Here is a 14,676-nt window from a genome sequence, read left to right on the forward strand (position 1 = left end):
AGAAACTGTCCATGCCTATAGACAGCCTTATATGTATGTTTTATTTTGTTTTGTTTTGAGACAGGGTCTCACTCTGTCACCCAGGCTGGAATGCGGTGGCACGATCATGGCTCACTGCAGCCTTGAGTTCCCAGGCTTAAGCAATCCTCCTGTCTCAACCTCCCTAGTAAGTGGGACTACAGGCATGTACAACTTTAAATTTTTAAATTTTTTATTTTTTAGAGACAGAAGTCTCACTAGGTTGCCCAGGCTGGTCTTGAACTCCTGGGTTCGAGCAATACTCCCCCTTGGTAAAGTGTGGGGTTACAGGCATGAGTCACCACACTCAGCCTCCTTTTATGTATTTTAAAAATAAATAAATAAATAAATAAGAGCTTATTATACGCACTATCCTGCACTTTGTTTTCTTTTACTTAATAATATCTTGGCAATCATTTCATGTTCTAATTCATTTTAATTTAAAACTACATAAATAAATAAATGGTGTTGTGATCATTAGTTAACTGTTTTATGAAAAATATTAAATTGGTTTCCTTCTCAACACCATGCACCAAAATAAATTCCAAGTAGTGGATTAAAGCTTTAATCATAACAAATGAAGCTCTCAAAAATAATGGAAGAAAATGTGGATAAGTGATTCTCACATGGCAGATCCTTGGGTGGGAGAAAGTCCTTCCTGGCCTGAAATAAACATGCAAACTACAAGATGCAAGCCCCCTGGGCTTGAATGTGTGTATATATGCTTTCTTCTCTTGTTGAGAGAAGTGTCTTGGGTGGGGTTCCCCAGAGGAACCTGAGATCAGCATCCAGGGGCAAATGAGTTATAAAGCAGGGGCTCTTAACCCCTGGGCCATGGACTAGTACTGATTCATGGCCTCAGCAGGAGGTGAGTGGCAGGTGAGTGAACATTATTGCCTGAGCTCTGCCTCCTGTCAAATCAGCAGTGGCATTAGATTCTCATAGGAGTGTGAACTCTTTTGTGAACTGTGCATGTGAGGGATCTAGGTTGCATGCTTCTTATGAGAATCTAACTAATGCCTGATCATCTAAGGGAACAGACTTATCCCCAATCCATCCCTTGCCTCCCCCTCCCCCACCATCCATGGAAAAAATGTCTTCCATGAAACTGGTCCCAGATGCTAGAAAGGTAGCGGGGATTAGGCCAGGGAAGAGGAAGAAGTCAGTCAAGATTGGGATCTCAGGCGAAGTCCAGCTGTCCTCACCTTGAGGCAATGGAGCTGGGCTTTCCTACTCCTGCACCTGTCAGTCATTGACTAAGCACTGCCCAGGCTCTCATCAGCTTCCAGGCACTTAGGACTAACTGTACCTGTGGGCAGGGCAGCTCCCTAACCCTGGGTGATCTTCTGAGGAGTGGCAGGTACAGATGGTGGAATCCAGGGCAAAGGTACCCAGTATGGAACAGGGCATCAAAGAGGAGCCACAGTGTCTATTACAGAGGGAATCTCCCCCCCAAGGGCTGAGCTAGGTAAGGCCTATGGGGCCAGACCCATGAGACGGCCAGATCTGTGAAAGTCAGGACTCTGAGTCTGCAGCAAAAATTTCAAGAGGATGCAAGCCCATGCCCCCGTTGCCCACAGCCACCTGGTCCCAGAGCCCAAAGGCATCTTAGGCTGAGTTCTCTGGAAGCAGCTGAGGTGGAGAGTTTAGGGCAGGAGGTTTACGCTGATGGCTCTCAGGAGAGACCCCCTATAGGGAAGCGGGAAGGCTGAGGGTGGGCAGAGAGGGAAGGCGACCCCCCAGTGCAGTTACTGCTGAAGCCTCAGCCAGGCCTCGGGGAGCCCTGGAGCTGGACACCCCTTCAGAGTTGCCCCAAACTGGGGGGGGGGCTTTGTACTCCCACATCAGCCAGTCACTGGATACAGGATCACCCCAGAGAAGGCATAACCTTAGAAGAGGTGCTTCCTGGTGCCAAGAGAATTCCCAGGGAAGAATGCGGGGATATTCCCACCTCCCATGGGGATAATGGCCATGATGGTTAATTTTAGGCGTCAACTTGTCTGTACTAAGGGATACATAGACGGCTGGGAGAGCATTATTTCTGGTTGAGTCTGAGAGGGTGTTTCCAGAGAAGACTGGTATGTGAGTCAAAGGACTGAGTCAGGAAGACCCGCCCTCAGTGTGGGTGGGCACCACCAATTTGGCTGGGGGCCTGGATAGCACGAAAAGGCAGAGGAAAGGTGAATTCACTCTTTCCTGGAGCACAGACATCCCTCTTGTCCTGCCCTTGGACATCAGAACTCCAGGTTCTCCAGGCTTTGAACTCTAGGACTTGCACCAGTGGCCCCCAGCCCAGGTTCTCAGGCCTTCAGCCTGGGACCAAGAGTTATACCACCAGCTTTCCTGGTTTTGAGGCTTTCAGACTTGGACTGAGTCACACTCCCAGCATACCCAGGTCTCCAGCTTGCAGGTGGCTGAGGATGGGAAACCTCAGCCTCCATAATCACATGAGATAATTCCCCTAAAAAATATAATGTAGATAATAGATACATACATACATGCATACATACATACAGCTCTTTTGTACAGACAGGGGTCTCACTATGTTGCCCAGGATGGTCTTGAACCTGGGCTCAAGCGATTCTCCCACTTTGACCTCCCAAAGTGCTGGGATTATAAGTGTGAGCCACTGTGCCTGACTTCTGCTATCTCTCTCTCTCTCATGCGTGCTTATCTATCTATCTATCTATCTATCTATCTATCTATCTATCTATCTATCTATCTACCTACCCTGTTGGCTCTGTCTCCTTGGAGAACCCTGACCAGCACAGTGGCATCAGCCCTGGAGAGGGGAACTGGGTGGAGCACCACAGTGTCCACTATGGGGGAATTGAGAAGTCTTGGAGCTCCTGGCTGCAGCGACTCTCCAAAAAGAGGGGCTGATGGGAGGCCCAGAGAGCCACAGATCCAAGGCCCTCAGGATGGGTCCACCTCCAAAGAGGATATAATCTCTTCTGGAGCCCTGGGGTGAGGGGATGCGTGAGCTTTGGGGGATCTGGCAGAACTGCCTATGGGAGAGACAGCAGAGAAGACTGTCTTAGTCCATTTTGTTTTGCTATAACAGAATACCACAGACTGGGTAATTTATAATGAACAGGAATTTATTGGTTCACGGTTCTGGAGGCTGGGAAGTTCAAGATCAACAGGGTCAGCATCTCATAAGAGCCTTCTTGCTGCTTCATAATATGGCTAAAGGGCAAAGAGAGGGGGAGAGGGATAGACAGTGAACGTAAGAGAGGGCCAGACTCCCGCTGTGTGACAAACCCATTTCCTCGGTAACAGCATTAATCCTTTGACCCGCCATCATGGCCTTATCTCCTCTCTTTGGGCCTCACCTCTCAACACTTACATTGAGGATTAAGTTTCCAACATTTTGTTTTTTGGGAGACACATTCAGATCATTGCAGATATGTTCACAAACCTGGCAAGGGGAGCATTAAAGGTTGAAGGTGAGGCCCTGACTGGGGGGCACTCCAGCCTGGGGCCTGTCTCCCCACAGTTTTGCTGTAGGAGGAGAGGTGGTTTGACAAGGTGGTCAGCAGGCCTGAATGAGGGGGACTTCGGTGATCATCTGTAGTTCTCTGGACTGAGCAGGCTATGGATGGCCGGGAGTATGCCATGAGTCTTTTTCTAGCTCCTGGATCAGGGGAACAGAGCGAGGAGCCCAGGATGACTAGACCTGGCTTGGCTTGGAGATAAGGAGGTGCCTCAAGGGCAGTGGGTTTGTGTACGGAGGGCTGCACGGCACAGACCCCAACCCAGTCACCTCAACTGGTGTTGCTTTGAAATCAATTATCCAGGAAGGAGAAGTGGCAGAGGTGCGTGGGCAGCTGGGGAGCCCTGGGTCTGTGAAAGACAGTATCACCCACACCCATTTAAGTTTTGTTTGTTTGTTTAAGACAGGGTCTGGCTATGTTGCCCAGGCTGGTCTTGAACTCCTAGCCTGAAGCCATCCAACTGCCTCCGCTTCTCAAAGCACTGGGATTATGGTAGGGAGTGGTGGCTCCCAGCCCACCTCACTTTGCAGATGAGAAAACTGAGGTTATGGCCAAGGAGTTTCCCAGGAGCCCAGGGAGACCATGGTGAAAAATAGCACCTCTGAATGCCCCAGGCCATGTTGGGACAGGGTGTGGCACTCAGGGAGGGCGTGACTCCTGCACAGCTCAGGGTACGTCATAGAGCCAGCTGGGAGTGGACAGTGGGGACAGCCCCACGCAGTGGCCACTTCCCCACCCTGCCCAGTCCTCTCAAGAGGATGTGACTTTGGGTCTGGTTGCCAGGATACGGCACGGTCATGCTGAAGCATCCCTGGAAAGCCTGTTTCCCTGAAACACCCCCGACCACAGCCGGGGCGGAAGGGCCAAGCCTCTTTATGAGCTGAGCAGACAATTCTTAACACATTGCCCTCAACAAGCTGGACAGACAGAGACATGATCTGGGGAGGGTCCAGGCCCCTGTGCTTGGGGAGGGGGTGTGTGTGTCCTCCAGCTCCTTGTTGGAGAGGCTCTCACTGTTCTCCCAGAACTGCCCCCCAGGGCACTGTGCTCTCACCCTGACCACACACCCCTCTCCCCAGTACCGCTACCAGCCCCTGGGGAGCCAGGCGCCAGGAACCAACATTATGAATTACAACCCAGACCAGGAAAGACAACTAACAACTCACAGCAAAGCTCTGTTTACACTAGTATTGATCCTGGGCTGCAGTGACTCGGAAGCCATGGAGAGCCAGACTGGCTTGCCGAAGGTGAGAGTTTCCCGACTGGCAGACACTAACAGTTTCGATGGCTGCAGAGCATGTCCTCAAGACAGTGTGTGTGCCCCCAGCAGCCCTGCTCCTCCTCACGAGGACCTGCTTAAGCAGTCATTGCTGCTGCGTTTGGAGTTCAAACTCAGGTCCCAAGCACAAGGGAGTGGAGAGGGGCATGGACTTGGGAGTCAGGGGAGGGGGTTTTCTGGGGAGGGGACAAGAATGACCCATTGCATGCAGCTCAGGAGAGCAATCAGTGAACCAGCTTAGGTATGTCCAGAGCCCGGTCCCACCTCTGGTGGGAGAACAGGAAAGACTGGACACCAGCCACGTGCCCCTGGTTTCTTTTGTATTTTAAAATTTTATTATTATTACTTTTTTTTTTTTTTGTGACAGAGTCGTCCTCCGTTATCCAGGCTGGAGTACAGTGGCGCAATCTCAGCTCACTGCAGCCTCCACCTCCTGGGTTCAAGTAATTCTCCTGCCTCAGCCTCCTGAGTAGCTGGGATTACAGGTGCCCACCACCACACTCTGCTAATTTTTGTATTTTTAATAGAGACAGGACTTCAGACTTGGCTAGGCTGGTCTTGAGCTCCTGGCCTCAAGTGATCTGCCTGCTCAGCTTCCCAAAGTGCTGGGATTACAGGTATGAGCCACTGCACCCTACCTATTATTACTTTTTTGGAGATAGTGTCTCGCTCTGTCACTGAGGCTGGGGTGCAGTAGTATTGTTGTAGCTCACTGCAGCCTCGATCTCCTGCGCTTAAGCTATCCTCCCTCCTCAGCCTGTCAAGTAGCTGGGACTACAGGTGCATGCCATTACACACAGCTAATCATTATATTTTATTTTATTGTAGAGATGGGGGTTTCACTATGTTGCCCAGGATGGTCTTAAATTCCTGACCTCAAGCAATCCTCCTGCCTCAGCCTCCCCAAGTGCTGGGATTACAGGCATGAGGCACTGCACCTGGCTGGCTGGGTTTCTGATGACATTTGCAAGCTGACTTGCTGCAGGAGGACTATCCGAGATTCAGATGTAGTGAGGCTTGGCGTTCCATCCTCAATCACTCCTGGCTCCCCTTCTCAGGGCCTGCAGCAGCTGGGTTTTCTAGAAAGGGGCCTTGCTGAGTTGGGGCATGGTGGGAAAGTCTTGCTGGAGGTGAAAACTATTTCCAGTGACTGCCAGGGCCTCATTCAGCAACTGGGGCAGGTGGAGAAGGTTGCACGTGCCTGGGCAGGAGGGTCAGGTAGGTTTGAAGAAGACAGAGCCTTGAGAGGGGACCTCTCAAGGATGGGATTCAAGATAATGAAGCTGTCAGAGGTGCCAGGAGCTGCAGCCCATGCCCACCAGGCCCCAAGAGGGAGTCCTAGCTGTCTGGGATGCTCTGGCTTTTTTCCCCATTCCATTATCCTGGATATCGTCCTGTGGGGCACCAAAGGAAGGGCCGTATGTCCACACTGGGCCTGGGGTGCTGAGGCCATGGGGCCAGGACAGCAGTTACAGGGAGTAGCCCCCTGTGGCATGCTCAACTCAGAATGTGCCCTTCATTGCCATTGCTGGAAGTCTGGACATTTCCCTTGCGCTCTCCACAGCCTCCTCTTTGCAGCCGCACTCCCAGGGCAGAGTCAAGAGGATTACACAAATACACGTCATTTATGCAGCTTCAATATACATCTTCAACATGCAGCCCAAAGGCAAGGGGGTGGCGAGCTGCACTGAGCCCCTTTTCCTGCAGGCTGCCCCATCGTGGAGAGCCTGGCCAGCTCTCCCCAGAGGAGAAGCGAGACCTGCAGCTTCATCCTCATGCCAGCCAACTTGAGGGTCAGAGGGTCGCCATCAGGTAGCCTCTCCCCGGAATATCTGTGCAGACAGTGTCACCCCACAAAGAGGGTGTAGGCTCATAATACCTCCCTCCCCCAGGCGGTGGTAAATGCTGCAGGGAAGATGGGGAAGGAAGCAGAACCTGCTCTCTGAGGGTTTAGAATAATGTTGCAGGGCAGGTGAGCTTTGTCAAACTGGGATCCTTGGCCCACCTGGGAAAGGGACCCTCCTCAGGGGCTGTAAAGGGGACCCAAAGTCCTCTCTCAGTTATTCTGGATGAATGAGGCACAACTCTTGACACCTGAAAACATTTGCTCACAGGCTTGCTACTAGGAGACTACCACTCGCGTTCTTTGGGATCAGTGCATTATTCACTCGTCTTACCGTTCTGCTAAGACACGTGGTGGCCTGACCACACTGGATATGCACACACACACATGTAGAGCATGGAAATGCCAGTCCCCAAGAAGGAGCTCTGTGGTCGTCACATCCTCAGACTGCTGTGTGGCGGTCATGGTGCATAGTCACTGTGATTCCCGTGCTTGTCAACATGGGGGGGGGGGTGGGGGGGCGGGTAATGTTATATAATGGAGGGGGAAATTGCTACTTAAACCCACCACTCTTTTCTGGAAAGATGAAGCCTGGTGAAGGAAAGAAGAGGGTCTCTGCTGTTCTTCTAAGAGGGTGTGCCATTTGCTCTGCTCCTGCTGCTGTCCCTCCCGCCGTGTGTGTGTGTGCATGCGTGTGTGTGTATGTCTGTGTGTGGTGTGTTAGGCTTGGAGCCAACTGTGAGAGTAAATGCAGGTAACTCCTAGGGTCTCTCTGGGACAGGGACAGGAATTAGAAGCCTCAGACAGAGATGGGAGTCTAAGCCTGACGTGCAGAAAAAGGGATGCCTAATAAGGAACCCCTCCGCAGAGGCCCCCAACCTCTTGGGCCTCAGCCGTTTCTTTTTAGCTGATTTGGAGAGGCCAGGGCAGGTGAAGTGTGATGAGTAAATCACAGAGGCCCCATACTTTGCAGAGGACAAGAATCCCACAGAGGCAGCAGCCGGCTGGCAGCGCCGTGAGAATATAATTCATCCCTCCACTCTCAGGCTCAGATTTGCAGAAACCTTAGGAGAATTCTGAGACTTTTGGTTGCATGTGAAATATTATGTAGATTAGAAGGGGCAGACGGGTTGTGTTTGTTAGGTTTCAACACTATTTGGCTTAATTTTTAAATGTGGTTATCAAAGCAGTGCATGCACATTGTTTGAGAAGTCAAATATTACCAAAAGACTTAGAATAAGGGCAATAGTTTTACTTCCCTATACCCCAATCTTGCTCCCGGTGATACTTTTACCTCTTATAGCTGCTTCCTTGGTATTTACCTCTGTGTTTCCAAATCCCACTTTTACACGGTCCTATCTTCACTCTTTGGTTTTGTCATTTTCTTTTTTTTTGAGACAGAGTCTCGCTCTGTCGCCCAGGCTGGAGTGCAGTGGCGTGATCTCCGCTCACTGCAAGCTCCGCCTCCTGGGTTCATGCCATTCTCCTGCCTCAGCCTCACAAGTGGCTGGGACTACAGGCGCCCACCACCACACCCGGCTAATTTTTTGTATTTTTAGTAGAGATGGGATTTCACCATGTTAGCCAGGATGGTCTCGATCTCCTGACCTTGTGATCCGCCAGCCTCGGCCTCCCAAAGTGCTGGGATTACAGGCTTAAGCCACCGCGCCCGGCCAAGTTTTGTCATTTTCTATATTGCTATTCCACGGTGTGAACAAGTTCCTAGCTTGTTTCTACTTTTGTTTACCATCCCCAGCACACTCTTGGTTAAAACTATGGTCAGTGTTTATGTTACCATGACTATAAAAATATTGTTTATTGTTAAGTCCAGAAGTATATCATGTCATCTCCTTTTTTGTCCAACCTTGTTTCTAGACTCAATAATTACTTTACTTTTTTATTAGCCTGGATTTCATTTTGTGTGTGTGTGTTTCAGAGACAAGGTCTTGCTCTGCTGCTGAGGCTGAAATGCAGTGATGATCAGGTCACTGCAGCCTGGACCTCCCAGGCTCAAGCAATCCTCCCACCTCAGCCTGCTAAGTAGCTGGGGCTATAGGCAGGCACCACCACACCCAGGCAATTTTTGAATTTTTTGTGGAGATGGAGTCTCACCATATTGCCCTGGTTGGTCTTGAACTCCTGACCTTAGGTGATCCTCCTGCCTTGGCCTCCCAAAGTGCTGGGATTAAAGGCATGAGCCACTGTGCCCAACTTATTTGTCTGGTTTTCCATATACCTATCATTAGTTTTTTCCATATGTTTCAAAATGTCTGCCACAAGTCTATTAACAATATTTTTACATTCTCTAATATCACAGTTTCCAAAATGTACCAAGTCAGTTCCAGGACCTCATAGCTCATTCACTGCATAGCACAGATGTACCATAGGATATTTTGAATTTTCCTAATGATACTCAATATTTGTTAGATAACACAAACTATCAGCACAGGTAGTTCACTGTTCTAATACTAGAGCGAACTACAGTTCTTTTCTTTTTTTCTCCTTTTTCATATAGAGTCTCCCTCTGTTGCCCAGGCTGGAGTGCAGTGGCACCATCATGGCTCACTGCAGCCTTGACTTCCCTAGGCTCAAGAGATCCCATCTTAGCCTCTCTAGCAGCTGGGACTACAGGCACGCCACCATGACTGATTTTGTGTTTGTTTGTTTGTTTGTTTTTTGTATTTTGTAGAGATGGGGTTTCACCATATTGCCTAGGCTGGTCTCAAACTCCTGGGCTCAAGTGATCCATCTGCCTGTGCCTCCCAAAGTGCTGGGATTATAGGCATGAGCCACTGCGCCTGGCCCCTGAACTACATTTCTTACAATAATGCTATATCTTTGCAAAGCTGGGTTTCAGCAGTTACTATGATAACAAGTGAGTATTGGGCAAATGTCATAGTGAAACAGAAAATGAAGCTAGAGGTGCACAATCTGATGCAAAGGTTTGAGAAACTCCAATGTCCAACAGGCACACACATCCCATCAGGAAGTAATTGTGGTTATGTAAGAATAAAATAAAAATTAAAATATTATTTTTCTTTCCATTTATGCATAATATTTTTTTAATGGCTACTAAGCCGTTAGGGTATAAATACTTATTAAGTTTTGGGGATCTAACTATTTAATAAAGAGAACTGTTAGATATTTCTTTTAGCCTGAAGACAGCAATACAAAAATTACTAAACCATCAGACCAGGCATGGTGGCTCATGTCTGTAATCCCAGCACTTTGGGAGGCTGAGGTGGGAGGATCACTTGAGGCCAGGAGATCGAGGCCACCCTGGGCAACATAATAAGATCCCGTCACTACAAAAAATAAAAATAACTAGCCAGGTGCAGGGGCTCATGCCTGCAATCCCAGCACTTTGGGAGGCCAAGGTGGGAGGATTGCTTGAGGCCAGGAGTTCAAGACCTGCCTGGGCAACATTTTGTAGTGAGACCCCTATCTCTACAAAAAATTACTAAGACATCAAGGAAGTCATGGACCAAGAAAAATCGGGAGCTTCTGCTCTAACCCATTAGCTCTGTTTCACTCCTGAGGATTTCCCTCCAGGAACCTTCTACCTCTTACTGCAATCAGATGTGAAGCTTCCACCTGATGAGCAGGCTTCGCTTTTCTCTTGTGTGGGATATTCTTTTTCCTGGTCTCGTGACACCTTTTTGTTCTTTCTCATTTTCCTGAAGCATGTTCTTCAGTTCCCTGTTCGTCAGCTCCCTAAGAAAGGGTATTTGGAAAGTAAATATTTTTAGTACTTGAAGGTCTGAAAATGCCTTTATTCTGCTCTGATTCTTGATTGTTAGTTTAGCTGGGTATAGAATTTTAGCTTGAAAATATTTTTTCCTCAGAATTTTAAAAGCATTGCTCCATTGTGTTCTAGTTTTTAGTGTTGTTGTTGAGGAGTCAGATGCCATTCTAATTCCCAGTTCTGTGTATAACATCTGTTGCAGGCTGGGCTCCCTTGGAAGCAGACTTAGCACGCAGGATGTTTACTAAAGATTCTCCTGTGGTTAACATTTATAAAAGAGAGAGAAAGGAGGCAGGCTTAGGCAGAAGGAGATGTTGTATTGCACTGCAGGCTTGAGATAGCCTTCCTTGACCCCAGGAGAGGTCTGGAGCAAGAATGACTTTTCAGAGGGTCCTGAACTGAACCAAGATATCCTCACCTTTAATGCTCCAACATCTGACAGACAGCCATTGGATATGGATCACCTAGGCATGACCTGGGGCGAGGTGCCTCTCTGTAACATGTAGAGACCCCCGAAGGGCTGAGATCTGGAAGCCACCTGCTGACATCTGGGACAACACATGTTTTCCTGAAGTGGTATCAGAGGGGCACATCACAGGTTCTATACTTTTTTCTCATTGAAAGCTTTTAGTTCTTCCTATTTCTGTCACTTAAAAATTGACCTTTGGTCAGGTGCGGAGGCTCACACCTATAATCCCAGCACTTTGGGAGGCCAAGGCAGGCAGATCATGAGGTCAGGAGATTGAGACCAACCTGGCTAACACGGTGAAACCCCGTCTCTACTAAAAATACAAGAAAAAAAACTTAGTCAGGCTTGGTGGTGGGTGTCTGTAGTCCCAGCTACTTGGAAGGCTGAGGCAGGAGAAAGACGTGAACCCAGGAGGCAGAGCTTGCAGTGAGCCGAGATCGTGCCACTGCACTCCAGCCTGGGCGACAGAGCGAAACTCCATCTCAAAAAAAAAAAATGACTTTGATGAACCCTGGAGTAAACTTACTTCATTTCTGGTGCTGGACAATTGGTGAGCTGAAGAGAACCATGTCCCTCAACCATGGGAAACTGCCTTATAGTATTTTTTTTAAATTTCCTCCCATTTGTTTTTTCTGTTGTCTTTTGTGGACTCCTGTTGGCCAGGTAGACTGAGCCTTCTATATTTCTTCTCTTTCTGGACTCCTGGGAGGCTGAACAAGCAACACGTTGGTCTTTTTACTGGACAGATTACACATGCAATGTGTGGGGTTCTTCTCTCAGGGACAGCCCGGTTATTCCAGAAAGAACCTTCTGATATTCTAGCCAAGAACATGGAGTGTGTTTGCATGGTGTGTGGAATGTGGTGCAGCGTGTGGGGGGGGTGGGTGGTGGTGGGTGGGTGGTATGTGACTGGGGAAATGCCTTATCTGGCGAGTGAAGGAGGCCTAGCAGTCCTTACTGTTCCCCAGACATTTCTTATGCCTGATGCCCTAAAATTCAACTCCTTGGTTCAATTTCCCAATAAAATGAAACTCCAGCCTCTAATCTCCCAGATATAGAGCAAGGAGGGAGACTCTGGGGTTTCAGAAGCTCAATCTACAGCTTTTTCACCAATTCCTCTGGTTTTGAAAATTTTTGGCAAAATATATGCAACATAAAATTTGCCAATTTTAACCCTTTTTAAGTGTACAATTCAGTGGCACTACGTACATTCACAATGTTTTGTAACCATTACCACTATCTATTTCCAGAAAATTTTCATCATCCCAAACAGAAACTCTGTACCTATTAAAAAATAACACTCCATACCTTCCTGCCCCAGCCCCCGGGAACTTCTATTCTACTTTCTGTCTGTATTTATTTGGCCATTCTAGATACTTCATGCAAGTGGAATTATACAGTGTTTTCCCTTTTATGTCTGGCTTCTTTTACTTAGCATAGTGTTTTCAAGATTTTTCCATGTTGTACCATGGGTCAGAATTTCAGTACATCTTGTGGCTGAATAACACTCCATTGCAGGTATATATATATATCACATTCTTTTTTTACGTATTCATCCATTAACAGACACTTGGGTTGTTTACACCTTTTTGGCTATTTTGAAAACTGCGGCTCTTGGGGCAGGAGAACAGAGTCTGGAGGCAGAGAACCTTAGGCTGATCCATGCTGACTTCCTAGAACTGAATCAAGAGGAAAACCCCACCTCCAAGTAACAAAAGGATCAGCAGCTACTCCCTTTGCAACTCCCCACCCCTTTTCTGCGTTGCAGATGAAAACCAAAAGTACCTCTGATTGGTCCCCTCTTGCAACCAATCAGACTGGTCACAGACAAAGTCTTCATGGCAGCCTGAGCCCAGCTCAGAGAGGCTCACTCATTCCTCCTGGATCCAGATGGCTCAGGAACCCACTCAGCATCAAAGCCACCTATTATTTATGCATTTGGTTTAAGGCACGTAGCACGGGACTCAGAGCAAAGCTGCAGTAGCAGACTGCCCTGGAATTTAGCAGGACTGGGTTCTGGTCTGCTTGGATTCAGCATCTCCTCCTGTCATGTGACCTGGAGCCCCAGACATCGCACTCTGGATCATCTTCCCCTAAGCACAGCCCAGGGCTGACCCTCCTGCCATGACTTGGCCATACTAGTTGGCAAAAAGCTTGCCAACTTTCTGCCCCACCATTTCTAGTGACCATGGTAGCCTATACCCAGAGGAAGAGATGACAGTCAATGGCAGCAAACGGGTGTCAGTAACTCTCCTAGGCCTTGGGAAGGCATCTTTTTCCTGGTCTTTGGTGTTTAATATTAAGTTTCAGCCAAGCTCATGATCACAGCTGTTGTCAAAGGACCTACAGCAAAATCCGTTTTTATTGAAGCTGAAAAGGTCAGTTTTCTTGGACGTCTCCATGGTGAAAATAATAAGTGCAGCTCATTCATACACTTATGATATTTAGGTTCTTCAGCTGGAATGACCCTTGGGAAAAGACGCCTGAGATTTTAATTACGTTTCTCGTCCTTCCCACCACAGTTGCTGCAGAAGGGATGGGCTGGCGAGCCATTCCCCTCCCTGGGTCATTAGGTAGAGGTCAAGCAGTTGGCAACCTTGCCAAAGGGCATCTAGCTTAGCCTGGGTGAGCCCCAGTGGACCTGCTGGCTGAGAAGAGCAGGTTACCCACCGGGTCTGCAGTGTGGTCCAAAAGTTATGTGGCTTTTGCTGTTCAGGGCTTGACCCATCTTTGGCCTGAATTTGCAGAAGGAGGGGTCTTTCCCCTCTGCCTATCCAAACCCCATCTGCGTATAGGATTCTCTTGGGGAAAGGTGTGAGCAGCCAAGGCTCATATTGTGAGCCTTGCCAGCTTCTGGTCTCTGCAGATTAGCCCAGTACCTAAGGCAGCTCAGCAGCTCTGGGGTGAGACTACTAGTGTCAGAGGTGTGTGAACCACAGCAACTCCATCTTGAATAACAGCTGGGTAAAATGAGGCTGAAACCTACTGGGCTGCATTCCCAAACAGTTAAGGCCTTTTAAGTCACAGAATGAAATAGGAGGTTGGCACAAAATACAGGTCATAAAGACCTTGCTGATAATACAGTTTCCAGTAAAGAAGCAGGCCAAACCCACCAAAACCAAGACGGAGACGAGAGTGACCTCCGGTTGTCCTCACTGCTACACTCCCACCAGCCCCACGACAGTTTACAAATGCCATGGCAACTTCAGGAAGTTACCCTCTATGGTCTAAAAAGGGAAGGCATGAATAATCCACCCTTGTTTAGCTTAATGTCAAGAAATAACCATAACAATGGGCAACCAGCTGCCCTTGGGGCTGCTCTGTCTATGGAGTAGCCGTTCTTTATTCCTTTACTTTCTTAATAAACTTGCTTTTACTTTACAGACTTGTCCTGAATTCTTTCTTGAGCAAGATCCAAGAACCTTCTCCTGGGGTCTAGATCGGGATCCCTTTCCTGTAATACTAGGAGTACAAGTGCATCTCGCCTGGGATTTCCCCATGATGGACTGAGGCGCAGGGAGGGGTGATCAAGAAGGCAGAGAAATAGATGCTGAGAGGCCAGGTGCAGTGGCTCACGCCTGTAATCCCAGCACTTTGGGAGGCCAAGTGGGCAGATCACCTGAGGTCAGCAGCTTGAGACCAGCCTGGCCAACATGGCAAAATTCTGTCTCTACTAAAATACAAAAATTAGTCAGATGTGGTGGCAGGCATCTGTAATTCCAGCTACTTGGGAGGCTGAGGCAGGAGCATCGCTTGAATCTGGGAGGCGGAGGTTGCACAGTGAGCCAAGACTGTACCACCGCACTCCAGCCTGTGTGATAGAGC

The sequence above is a fragment of the Rhinopithecus bieti genome, unplaced genomic scaffold, assembly GCF_001698545.2.
Source record: "Rhinopithecus bieti isolate Rb0 unplaced genomic scaffold, ASM169854v2 scaffold_39998, whole genome shotgun sequence".
In the NCBI taxonomy this organism is placed as follows: Eukaryota; Metazoa; Chordata; class Mammalia; order Primates; family Cercopithecidae; genus Rhinopithecus; species Rhinopithecus bieti.